The sequence below is a fragment of the Pongo abelii genome, chromosome 1, assembly GCF_028885655.2.
Source record: "Pongo abelii isolate AG06213 chromosome 1, NHGRI_mPonAbe1-v2.0_pri, whole genome shotgun sequence".
Taxonomy (NCBI): Eukaryota; Metazoa; Chordata; class Mammalia; order Primates; family Hominidae; genus Pongo; species Pongo abelii.
In genome coordinates, this window is record NC_071985.2 from 174,133,160 (window position 1) to 174,146,198 (window position 13,039).

The window sequence follows — 13,039 nt, forward strand, 5'->3', positions numbered from 1 at the left end:
ATGTCTCTGTAGGCCCAGAACACCTTGCCATGTCTCCTTAGCACAGGTTTTTAGAAGGAATGAATTCCTGACTGTGAAAACTTAAACTGGCCCTCTGAAGAAAGTGAGGCTCAGAGGTTCAGTACCTTGTCTGGGGACACACAGCTGGTGAATGACATAGTTCAATGCAAGCAGCACACAGGACAGCAACAGTCTGTGTAGAGGTGTTCCAGGTAAGAGCATTTTCTCTGTGATTCCTCCTGGGGCTGAATGTCAGGTGAATTCAGATCTGTCCTTGAGGTTAGGCCCTTTTAGGTCAGATTCGAGAAGCAACCCTTGGCCTTTTGGAGGTCTGAGGCCTCTGCTTTTAAAATATACAGAGGGCCCGATGGCATTACAAGGCAAGGCTGTGGATATATCTGAGCCAATGTGGACACATGTTTGGTTATGAAGCCAAAGGTTTGCAATTGGCTGGAGTGGCCCAGTGGGTGGCGGTTTCTCTAGCTGGTGGTCTGGCACCATCATGAGTCACAGCCTCAGGAGACAGAACCATGTGCCTGGAGATGGCACTGCCTGGGCCACCCTGAGCCCTGGTCTGTAGTATCCTCTCCACCTCTCTTTACTTTGGTTTCCTCCTCTGGAAAATGAGAAGACAACGCGAATTCCCAGAACTGTTCTGAAGCATAAGACCACCAACTTCACATCTCAGCTTGTTTCCTTGCTGTGTGATTTGGGGCATGGTATTTAATCATTTGAGCCTGGCTTTCTTCATCTGTCAAATGAGCATAACAATGATGTCTCCAAAAGGCTGTGGTTCAGATGAGATAAAATCCTAAGAGTAAGGAGCCTGGCACTTAGGAGAAAGGCAGCCATTTTTGTTAGACTATGAAAGGGTTTTAGGAAACAGAAAGAGCCGCTGCGGTCTACAGTGGAGGTGAAGGCAGCATCACTTCTGTGGTGTTGTTACCATCCTTGACAGATGGGCCTGGACCAGAGGTCTGAGGCGAGTCGGGGAAGGCATGAGTCATGTGAGGGCAGCCCCCAGAGCTCCCAGTGCAAGAGGCACTGCATTTTAGACGAGTTGTAGAATTCATTCCACTGCCTTTTTCAGCCCCAAAGACATTGGGAAAAAAAAAAAAAAAAAAAAAAAGCAAACCACAGCATTTTCAAGCCTCCCACTGGTTTTGCCTTTCTTCCCCTCACGTATTGTTTTTGGGAAGGGCTGTTTCAGCCACAGCGCTGTCAAGAAAACAAGGTGGTTTCCCTTGACCCTTGGCAACCAACGCATGCTTTTTCCTACACTTTGGTGCAGAAGCCCACAAGTGATTTTTTAAAATAATAAAATTCTTCTCTATAAATAAACCCTTATGCTTTCTGCTGTGGGTCTTGGATGGATGAGTTTCTTCTTCTTTCTGAACTCAGTAAGGGCTAAGTTCCCCTCCACAGAGGAACTGCACATTGTGAAGCAAGGGATATTTTGGTGAATCACCTGCCATTGTGTTTTCCACCAATGCAGGAATGGCAAAGTTCTGGAACTTTTACTTAAAGATCCACCATTCCTCAAGAAGACCTATAGCCTCCACGGAATACCCTATCCCCTCTTCCCCTAGAGATTTTACTACTGCTACCGTTACTGGTTTTCCAGAGTCTGACAAATTAAGCATTTATAAGAATTGACTCAGTGACCCCAGAGCAACAGAAAGAGGATGAGTTTTAGAGTCCAGAGACCTGGGTTTGAATTTTAACTTTGCTCCTGACTAACTGTAATTCTGGACAAAAGGCTTATATAATTTTGGGCAAGTTACTTAACATCTATGTTAAATGTATGCCTGCCTTGTTTTCAGGATTCCTGAAATGGATATAAATGGTCCATAACTCATGGAGCTGTGGTGAAAATTAAATGGAAAAAAATGCATTTGAAGCCCCAAGTACATAGTAGGTACTCAATAAATGGTAATTGGTACCAGGTAAGTTCTCAGCATGACTAGTTATGATCAAGAAAAAGAAGGCTCATGCAGCGCAGACTTGGAAGTGGGATTTGATGAAGGGACAACAATTTATAGGGATAGGGACAGAGCTAAGGAAACCAATAAGAGACGTTGAAGCACTCAGAGACTTGCAACACCGGGGAACCATTGCTACCCTGAATCTGCAAGGATAGAAAGAGGGCAAGATGTTGCTGAAGCCATGGAGGAGGGGCTGCTGACAGGAACTATGGTTGCAGAGGAACCCAGCCACTGGCAGACCCTGGCACAAAAGCAGGGAAAGAGCTGGAGGAAATTCCCAACCTCTTTCTCCTCCCACCCTTTAATCTCTTGCTGATGCCTACCACTGGCTAAACCCAACTGGAAGATAGGAGGCAAAGGAGTCCCCTGAGGCAATCAGGGGCATTATCCTCTCTATGGCACAGTGCAGACCAGAGAACAGATCTGGATGGGAAGGGGGTACAAATGGAGAATCACCAGGTCAGAGAGAATTTATTGTGATTCACATATTGGCTAGTATTAGTCCACCCAAACCATGAATAAATCTTCTGCAAAAATCCTAAAGTGGTGACTGTGATCACATCACTTCAGGTGTTAAAACAGCACACTGGACTCCAGTGCCTAAAGAAATGAGCTCCCCTCTCACCAGGCATCCTGGCCCAGGCCCTCTCTCCCAGTTCATCTCCTGCTTCTCCCCTTCTTGCATTCTCTGGAATGCACATGCCCTGTCATGCTTCCAAGCTTTCCACTTGCAGTTCTGTTTGAAACTTTCGATGGGTGAAAATCCTCACCAATCTTCTGCCCCCATCTTCCTCTGATTGGCCAACTTCTCATCCTGCAACAGTCAGGCCAGTCATCACCTTCTCTGCAAAACATACCTAACCAATCCTTCTCTATGTTCCCATACCTCTAGAAGCAGCAGAGAGTTACAAGCAGGGCTATTCCTGGTTGCCCTAGTTTCTAGCTGCATTGTGCGCTTGCCACTTAATATTCTTGGTATGTCATTATTGTCATCTATAAAATGGGCTGATAATAGTGCCCACCACATAGGGTTTGCCTAGGGAAAAAATAAGTCCATGTATACAAATCAATTAAAGCATATAGTAAGTATGTAGTAAGAATAAATATTGGCTAACTTAGTTTTATTTTTTATACCGTTTTGTCATAGTACTTAACTCACTGTAGTATAATTCAAGGTTTATTTTATTCCACCATTGATTCTGTGAGCAACTCAAGGTTAGAGTCTATGTGTGTATTCCCAATGCCTGGCATAGTGTTTGACACATAACAAGTGCTCAGTAAATGTTGGATGAGTGAATGAATTAACGAATGAATACATGAATGTTATGAGGACTCAAAGTGAGTTTTTGGAATCTGGTTTGAGTTTTCATGTGAAGCACACTATATGCCTTTTCTCAAGAATTTGAACAGTGAAGAAGTCAGGTCCAAAAACATTAAGCCCCCCCAGAGTGAGATGGGGCCACCCAGCAGGACAACTCTCCTGTAGGCCTTGTTTGGGTGGAACCCTGCCCTGAGCAGCCAGCCAGTTTCTAATCTAATTGTGTGATAAAAGAAACACCTCCTCCACCCTTCACACTTCCTCCTCCCACATTAGAAACCAAGAGTAATGATCTGCATTTGTGCCAGAGCCCCAGCCATCACTGGGGAAGACACACATGTTCCCCTGTTCAGGCAAAATCATCCTTAGGACATGCCAGGGTGGAGGAGTCTGATCAGATAATCCAGGGTTCTGGGATGTTCCAGGGGTCAACTCAGTCTTGAGAGCAGGTGTGTGGTTGGGGAGTGGAGGACACAGAACCTCTGCTCTAGGCCCTCAGCATCTGGACACACTTCTGGACTTCTAGTACTCCTTCCTTACTTCCATTGACTCATTTACTCTCTTACCTGTTTCCTCCCATCACATCCCATAATATTCAGTTAAGATAAAAGGCAAAATCCTGTACAGCCCTGCATGATCTGCCCCCTGGCAACACCTCAGCCCTCATTTCCTCTGCCATCCCCCTCTCTCACTTATGGCAGGTGAGCAAACCCCTTAGCTGGTTTTGGCTGAGCAAACACACTTGCTATTTCCTTGCTTGGAAGTTTCTTGCCTTAGGCATCCTCTTGGCTCTATCCTTCTCCTCATTCATTCATTAGCTCTTTTATTTAACAGACAATTAAACATTTTTGTTAAATTTTAAATTTTTACATTTAATTGTTGAAAAATAGACAAAAACTTACCACATTAACCATGTTTAGGTGTGCAATTCAGTGGTGTTAAGTTCATTCACACTGTTGTGCAACCATCATCACCATCCATCCCCAGAACATTCTTCATCTTCCAAAACTGAAACTCTATACTCATTAAACAGTAACTCTCCATTTCTCCTTTTCCCCAGCTCCTCACAACCACCATTCTACTTCCTGTTTCTATGAACTTGACTACTCTAGGCTCCTCATAGGAGTGGAATTATACAGTATTTGCCCCCTTTGTAACTGGCTTATTTTACTTAATATGATGTCCTCAAGGTTCATCCGTGCTGTGACATATCTCACAATTTCCTTCCTTTTTAAGGCCGAATAATATTTCATTGTATGTATAGGCCACATTTTGTTTATCCATTCATCTGTTAATGGACACTTGAGTAGCTTCCACCTTTTTTCCATTATAAATAATGCTTCTATGAATGTGGGTGTACAAACACCTGTTCAAGTCCCTACTCTCATTTCTTTGGGGCATACACCCAGAAGTGGTATTGTTGAATCATATGGTAATCCTATATTTTTTGATAAACTACCATAGTGTTTTGTTCTGTAATTGCACCATGTCGCACTTCCACCAGTAAGGCACAAGAATTCCAATTTCTCTACATCTTCATTAACATTTGTTATTTTCTGTTATTGTTCTTTTTTATGGTAGTTATTCTATCCGATGACTGTGACATGGTATCTCATGGTGGTTTTTAACAGACTATTTTTTGAGCACCTACTGTGATCCAGGTCTAAACTGGATGATTGTCAGAGCATGCAAGTAAAATCTAGTCCCTGCCTGCCAGGAAGGGAGAGGGCAGAAAAATAAACCAGAAGTGAACCATGTGTGAAACTGAGCCCCTTACTGATATTCTCTCATTTGATCCTTACAATCTCCGTAAGGTGGGTGTAATTATCCCATTTTAGTGAAGAAACCAATATTCTCCAAAGTTCAGTAACTTGCATTCTGGTCATAGAACTAATATATGTGACCCAACTGAAAACACATGTTTTTGAGACTTAAAAGCTCTTTTGTCTATGACAGTTGTTCTCAAATATTTTTTTTTAAATTTAACTCAGCAGAAAAATATAAAAATAACTTCGAGGCATCGATAGAGTGTTGCCAACTTTTTATTTGGCAAAATGAGAACATTGGAAATCAATTAATTTATGATCTAATGTCACTATCCCTGCATAAAAAGAAATTTTAACCACATACCCTTTGGAAACACACACACACACACACACACACACACACACACACATGCATGATAAAAGAAAGTTTATTCAACTGAATAAACTGAGCTTTATAAGAACCCCACTCCATTGCCAGTATTTTCCTCATTTCCCTGCCCCAGTAGTGAGGATCATGTCTCAAACTACGGCCAGTCCTTGGCTTCTAGGTGTGGAGTAAACCAGCCTCCCAGGCCCTCAGGTGCTGTGTAGGTGTCGTGGGAAATGCAAAGCCAAACGTGAGTCTGCCTTCAAAAACTACAGAAGACAAATTTAGTCATGGACACGGCAGAGAGAATTAAGTGTTCTCACTGCTTAGCCAGCCTGCTTTGCAAACAAGGAGGTCGGAATGTTCACCAAACCTCACCATTTCCGCTGCTTTTATAACCTCTCTTGAATTTTCCTCTCTTTCACCCCTGAATCAGCTTCCATTTTCCAGAGGGAAGTAAAAACTTCTATGTACAAAAGCCACCACAAACAAAGAGAAAAGATGAGGCATGAATGGAAAAGTAGTTGCTAAATATGTAAAATACACAAAGGTTTGCATTAAGAATATATAAGATTTCAGTAGGGAGGCTGGGTGCGGTGGCTCACGTCTGTAATCCCAGCACTGTAGTAGGCCGAGGGGGTGGATCACCTGAGGTCAGACATTCGAGACCAGCCTGACCAACATGGCGAAACCCCTCCTCTACTAAAAATACAAAAATTAGCAGGACATGGTGGCGCAGGCCTGTAATCCCAGCTACTTGGGAGACTGGGGTAGGAGAATCACTTGAGCCCGGGAGGCAGAGGTTGCAGTGAGCCAAGATCCTGCCATTGCACTTCAGCCTGGGCGACAGGTCAAGACTCCGTCTCAAAAAAAAAAAAAAAGAATTTAGTAAGGAAATCAATAAGCAAAAAGAGCCCACTATCGCTCTGCCTTCAGCCTTGCCTAAGTCTATACTGTTGTCCACACAGCAAGCGGAGTAACTGCTCTAAAGTAAAGCATTGCAGTGGATTGTTCGTGTGGTTGACCAGTTCAAGATTTGGGTCTAGGCTGCCTGGTTTTCATCCCAACTCTTATTTTCTAGCTTTCTGACTTGGAGCAAGTTATTTAACCTCTCTGGGTTTCAATTTATCTGTAATTGAAGATAGGTGTGCAAGCTTCATAGGGTTGTTGTATAAAATAAGTAAGCTATTACTTCTAGAAGTTAGAGCATTACCTGGCATGTGGTAAGTGCTTAAGAATAACTAGCATCACCTGTGGGAAGCCCTTGATGATCTATTCTTCCCTCCTCTCCTACGCTTTGTGCTTCCATAAGATCCTGAGGATGCTTTTATCAGAGTGTTCATATATTTTAAATATATAGTACTTACATATTTAAAAAACTTGCTGGGCACGGTGGCTCATGCCTGCAATCCTAGCATTTTGGGGGGCTGAGGTGGGCAGATCACCTGAAGTCAGGAGTTCAAGACCAGCCTGGTCAACATGGCGAAACCTTTTCTCTACTAAAAATACAAAAATTAGCCAGGCGTGGTGGTGCATGCCTGTAATCCCAGCTACTATGGAGTCTGAAGCAGGAGAATCATTGAACCCAGGAGGCAAAGGGTTGCAATGAGCCGAGATTGCACCACTGCACTCCAGCCTGGGTGACAGAGTGAGACTCGTTCTCAAAAATAAATAAATAAAATAAAATAAAATAAAATAAAATAAAATAAAATAAAATAAAGTAAAATAACATAAAAAACTATAAAATATTCACTACGCAGGAAAATACAGACAATGTACTGAATGGTAATGTCTCTTTCATTTTGCTCTTCAAATCTTATCATTTTGTCATATTTGATTCAGATTTTTTAAGAAGAGTTCAAACATTACAGTAAAGCTGTGGCTCCTTGTGTGTCAGTCTCCAATCCTATTCCCTTCTGTCACTCCCCAGATGTGGCCACTATTCTGATTTTAATGTTTGCTATTCCCTTGCAAACATTTATACTTTATCCATAAGCAATTGTAATAATTTTGCATATAGTAAAACTGTATATAAATGATATCATACTATAAATATCCAGCAATTTTCTTTCTTAGTCAACATTTTATCTTTGGGATTTATTCATGTAGAATTATGTACTCCATTTTTGTAGTTGCCATTTACCATGTTAAGGAAGATCCCTACTATTCCTAGTTTGCTGAGTCTGCCATAGATAGATATTGCTTTTTCTGCATCTATTATCATGTAGTTTTTCTTTAGTCTGTTAATAGGGTTGATTACTGTCTTTGATTTTTTTCAATGATGAATCACCTTGCATTCTTCATATTAATCCCACTTGGTTGTGAGCTATTATCCTTTTCATATGCTACTGGACTTGATTTGCTAATATTTTGTTTAATTTTCTTTTATATTATTGTGTTGTGTCTGGTTTGGGTATCAGGATAATGCTGGCCGCATAAAAGGCGTTAAGAATGTTCCTTTTTCCCTATTTTTTGAAAGATTATATACAATTAACATTTTTTTAATGTTTGGTGCAATTCACCAGTGAAACCACTTGGACCCAAACTTTCCTTCATTGGAAGGTCTTTAACTATAAACTCAATTTCTTTAGTAAATATAGGACTAAGTAGGTCATATATTTCTTCACAAGTGAGTTTTGGTAGTTTATGTATTTTACGAAAATGGACCATTTTATCTAAGCTGTCAAATTTATGAGTTATTTATAGTATGTCAATTATCCTTTAAAATCTGTGAGTTCTGTGGTTATAGCCTCTTTTTTTGTTCCAGATATTGGTAAATTATATCTTTTCTCTTTTTATCTTGTGCTTTCTTCATTCCTAAAGTCCAAGTATTTTTGTTGTTTTATCATTTCCTCTCCACGTGAAGAACTTCCTTTAGCATTTATTTTAGAGCAGGTCTACTAGTAACACATTTTGTTGATTTTCCTTTATCTGAGAATATCTTAATTTTGTCTTTGCTCCTGAAGGATATTTTCACTAGATATAGAATTCTGGGTTTGCAGCTCTTTTCTCATAGGCCTTTAAAAATGTTGTTCCACTGTTTTCTGGTCTCCATGGTTTCTGATGAGAAATATGCAGTCATTGTTCCCCAATGTTTTCTGGTTCCTTTCAAGATGTTTTTCATTGTGTTCAGTTTCATCATGTGTCTTGGTGTATTTTACTTTGAATTTATCTTGTTTGGGGTTTCTTGAGCTTTTTAAAACTATAAATCTATGACTTTCATCAAATCTGATAATTTTTTTTTTTTTTTTAGATCTGAAGTGATTTTACCTTTAATTCCGTCACTTTAAGCCAATCATGAAATTTTACAGTGATATCTGGGGTGGGGGCAGAAGGAAGGCAATGTTAAATACCACCAGGGCTGTGGCCCAGTCAGCCCGTGGAGGTGCAGGCAAGGTGGGCCCTCACTGGGGCAGCTGGAGGAGCACGGACTGCCCCGCCAGCAGGTAGGTGATGTTGTGAGAGCATGAGAGCTGGTACGCGATGTCTTCCGCAGCTTACAGCTTGCGCAGCTCGATCAGGCCGTCCCCTACGGTGGCCAGTGTGTTGGCAATCAGCTCAGCTGCCTTGGAGTCACCCTCAGCAGAGATGATGGCCACCTTTTTCTGCTGCTTAGCCTCTTCCACCACAAATCTGGCCCTCTCTGCTTCCTGCTGAGCCACCTGTTTGGCTTCCACTGCTTCTGTGAACTCCTTCCTGAAGGTCAGATATGTCAAGGACACGTCATCCAGGATGAGCCCAAAGGTGGCTGCTCACTCCATAAGGTTGTCACTCACCTGCCTGGAGACCCAAACTCTCTCGGTGATTAGTTCTCCCAAAGCGAGCCACCACTGACTTGAGTATCTCAGTCGTGACGGATGGCAGCACACACTCATCATAGTCCTCTCTGATGCTGGTGAAGATGCGAGGAAGCTGGCTAGTGACAGGCTGGAAGGGGATGTGCAGTGTGATGTTGACATTCTGTAAATCTTTGCTACCAGTAATGACTGACACATTACGTGGTTGAGAATGGCAGTCAAAGATAACTGGTTTCTGTACCCATGGGATGAGAAAGTGAGTCCCTTCCCCTACCACAATTTCCTATACTCCATGGAATCGGTCAAGGATGACAGCTCTGTGCCCAGCATCCACATTATATGAGGCAGAGTTCACCACACCTCCTACAACAGCTAAGACCAGGCCAAACTTGCCTGTGGACTCAAACACTTTGGAAGCCATGTTTTCTTCTGCTGGACCTCTCACACCTGTTTCCACTTTGACCTCCACATGAATTCCCCCGAATCTGAGAAGTTTTAGCTGTGATTTCTTCAAATATTTTTCTAATACTAATCTCTTTCTTCTCTTTTCTATCATTCTGTCATTTCACTCCGATGACATGAATGTTACATCTTGTGATATCAGTCCACTTGTCCCTGAGACTGCTTATTGTTTTTCAGTTACTTTTCTGTATTTTTCAGATTAGATAGCTTCTATTGATCTATCTCAGTGGTCAGAAAACCATGGTTCACATGACAAATCTAGCTTGCCTGTTCATTAAATAAAGATTTATTGAAACAGCTCTTTCCATTAATTTACATACCATCTATGGCTGTTTTCATGCTATAATTGCAGAGCTGAGGAGTTATGACATAGTTTATGGTCATTCAATTCTAAAATATTTACTATCTGTTCCTTTACAGGAAAAGATGGCCAGCCTAATTCCTCATCTTCAAGTTCACTGACTCTATCTCCATTATGTTACTGATCTCCTTCAGTGAATTATTTTACTTCTATCATTGTATTTTTTCATTATAAAATTTTCATTTTTTTTTCAATAGCTTCTATTTTCTTTGCTGAAAACCTCCATCTTTTCATTTGTTTCACTATTCACTAATGTTCTCTCCCACTTCATGGAGCTTAATTATATTTGTGTGTGTGTGTGGAGGAGGTGTGTATGTGTGTGTGTATAACAGTTTCTTAGAATCTTTGTTTATTCCACCATCAGCACCTGGGTCAATTTGGTGTTGGTGTCTGTTGATTGGTTGATTGTCTTTTATCTTTGAGAGTTGGTGAGATTTTCTTGGTTTTTTGTTACTTGTGTATTGATTAATTTTGAATTGTATCTTAGACATTTGAATTATGTATAATTCTCTAGGTCTTGTTAAGATTCTTTGAAGAGGCTGGGTGTGGTGGCTTGCCTGTAATCTCAGCACTTTGGAAGGCCAAGATGGGTAGGTCACTTGAACCCAGGGGTTTGAGACTAGCCTGGGAAACATGGCAAAACCCTGTCTTTACAAAAAATACAAAAAATTAATCAAGCATGGTGGTGTGCACCTGTTGTCCCAGCTACTTGGGAGGCTGAGATGGGAGAAGTAACTGAGCCTAGGAAAGTTGAGGCTGGAGTGAGCTGTGATCATTCCATTGCACTCTAGTGTGGGTGTTGCACTGAGACTCTGTCTCAAAAAAAAAAAAAAAAGAAAATTTCTGAAGAATGTTGATTTTTTTTAAAGCAATTAAAAGAGTTAGGCTCATACCCCAACTCCCAACGTATTTTTTGTGGGCTGAGGTTCTAATGCTAGCTTCATTTTCAAAGCCTTTGCAGTGCTATTAGGGCCTGCCCCATGTGGACACTATTCAGGGGCTGGTCTGAGGCCTAGGAAACAGTCCACATTGTAGTTCAGACTCAAAGCCTTCATTATACTGTTTTGGGTCAGTTCCTTGTACGTGAATCCTGTGAGTGAGCCCAGGATTTCATACCCAGATTTAAGAGATCCCTTTTTCCATCTCCCTCTTCTCTATGATTTCTCCACTCTTCCATATGCAGGGTCGCATTTTCCTGGTGTGCTGGATAGAAAGCCAGGGTTTTAGCTTCCTGTGCTGTCAGACATTTTTCACAACTGTGTCCACTTTGAGAATGAAGCAGTTAGAAAAAGGAGGAACAAAATAATGGAGACCGCTTCACAGTCTTTAGATTGCAGGGGTCTCTTTTCCCAGTTCTTTTGGTCAGAGGGAAGAATTTTCTCTTACACTTTTTATTGCCTAAGAACCACTGTTGCCACCACTGCTGCAGGAATATAGTTCATTATTAAGGCTGGCTTTGGTACCAAGCTAGGAGAATAAAAATGTAAAATGAAATGAGAGTACCCCCCTACAGTCTTTGTCCTGAAGGGCCCGCCCTCCCAGTCTTCCAGCCAGAAAGAGAGAGTTCATCTTGATGTTTTTACTGTCCATGTTTACTGCACACTTCAGAGATCCAGGCTGCCCTAGGGTTTGAGCTAGGAGATATAGCAGGGGGAGAAAACCTCAGGACACTTAACCCCCCAGTGATGGTTGATTTTATGTATCAACTTGGCTGGGCATTGGGGTACCCAAACATTTGATCAAACATTATTTTGGGTGTGTCTACAAGGTTTTTTGTGAATGAGATTAATACTTAGATTGACAGACTGAGTAAGCAGATGGCCCTCCCCAATATGTATGGGTATCATCCAATCAGTTGAAGGCCTGAATAGAACAAAAAGACTGACCTTCCTGTGAGTAAGAGGGAGCTCTTCCTGCCTGACTGACTTCAAGCTGGGACATTGTTTTTTTCCTTCCTTCAAACTTGAAGCATCAGCTCTTCCTAGGTCTTGAGGCTGCCAGCTTGTGGACTGGTTCTACACCAGTGGCTCTCCCGGTTCTCAGACCTTCAGATTCAGAATGGAACTATACCACCAGCTGTCCTAGGCCTCCAGCTCACTGACTGAAGATCTTGAGAACTTTCAGCCTCTATAATCACATGATCCAATTTCTTACAATAAATCTCTCTTGATATATAGATACATCTGTATGTGTGTATATATGTACATATATCTTTATGTGTGTGTGTATATATATATACACACACACACAGAAAAAATATATATATATACATCCTATTGGTTTTCTCTTGAGAATGCTGACTAATTACACCCCTGTATCAGTTGTGCTTTTAGTTTTTATTTCCCTTCCCAACCCACCTGTTATTGTTTACTTGTCAGAGTCCTCAGATAGTTCCTTATGTATTCTCTCCAGGCTTTTTAGTTGTCAGTAGTAAGAGAGACAGATTAGAGTGTGCTCACTAGCTAAAACCAGAATGTCCCAGCTCAGTTATTTTTAACTGTTATAAGTATTACATGAGATGAATATACTACAATGCGTTTCTCCATTGATAAGCACTTGGGTTTTGTCTGCATATTCTCTGTGAATATATGCAGAGCTTATCCAGAATATATACTTAAATGTGAAATTGCTGAGATATAGAGTATACCTATCATCAAATTTACTGAATAATGCCCAAATGTCCTCCAAAGTGATGATGTAACAATTTAGACTTATACCAGCAATGTCTGAGTCTTCTCACTGTTTCCTGTGCTCATCAACTGTTGGTATTATTAGATTTTTAAGTATGTGCCAATATGTATGAAGTGATACCTCAGTGTTTTATTTTTCTGATTACTAGTGATATTGGGCTTCTTTTCCAAAGTTTACTGCCCATTTATATTTCTTCTTCTGGATTTATTTGTTTATATCAGTTCTCTCCTCTTAGACTTTTAAAGATCTTATTCTTATTGATATTCTTAGTTAATACTTATATATAGTCTAT

General features: G+C 41.1%; 1 pseudogene; it reads right to left on the reverse strand.

The window, feature by feature from the left end:
- Positions 1 to 8,805: 8,805 nt before the first annotated feature.
- On the reverse strand, positions 8,806 to 9,654 carry LOC100449922 (prohibitin 1-like; annotated as a pseudogene).
- Between the last annotated feature and the right edge of the window lie 3,385 nt (positions 9,655 to 13,039).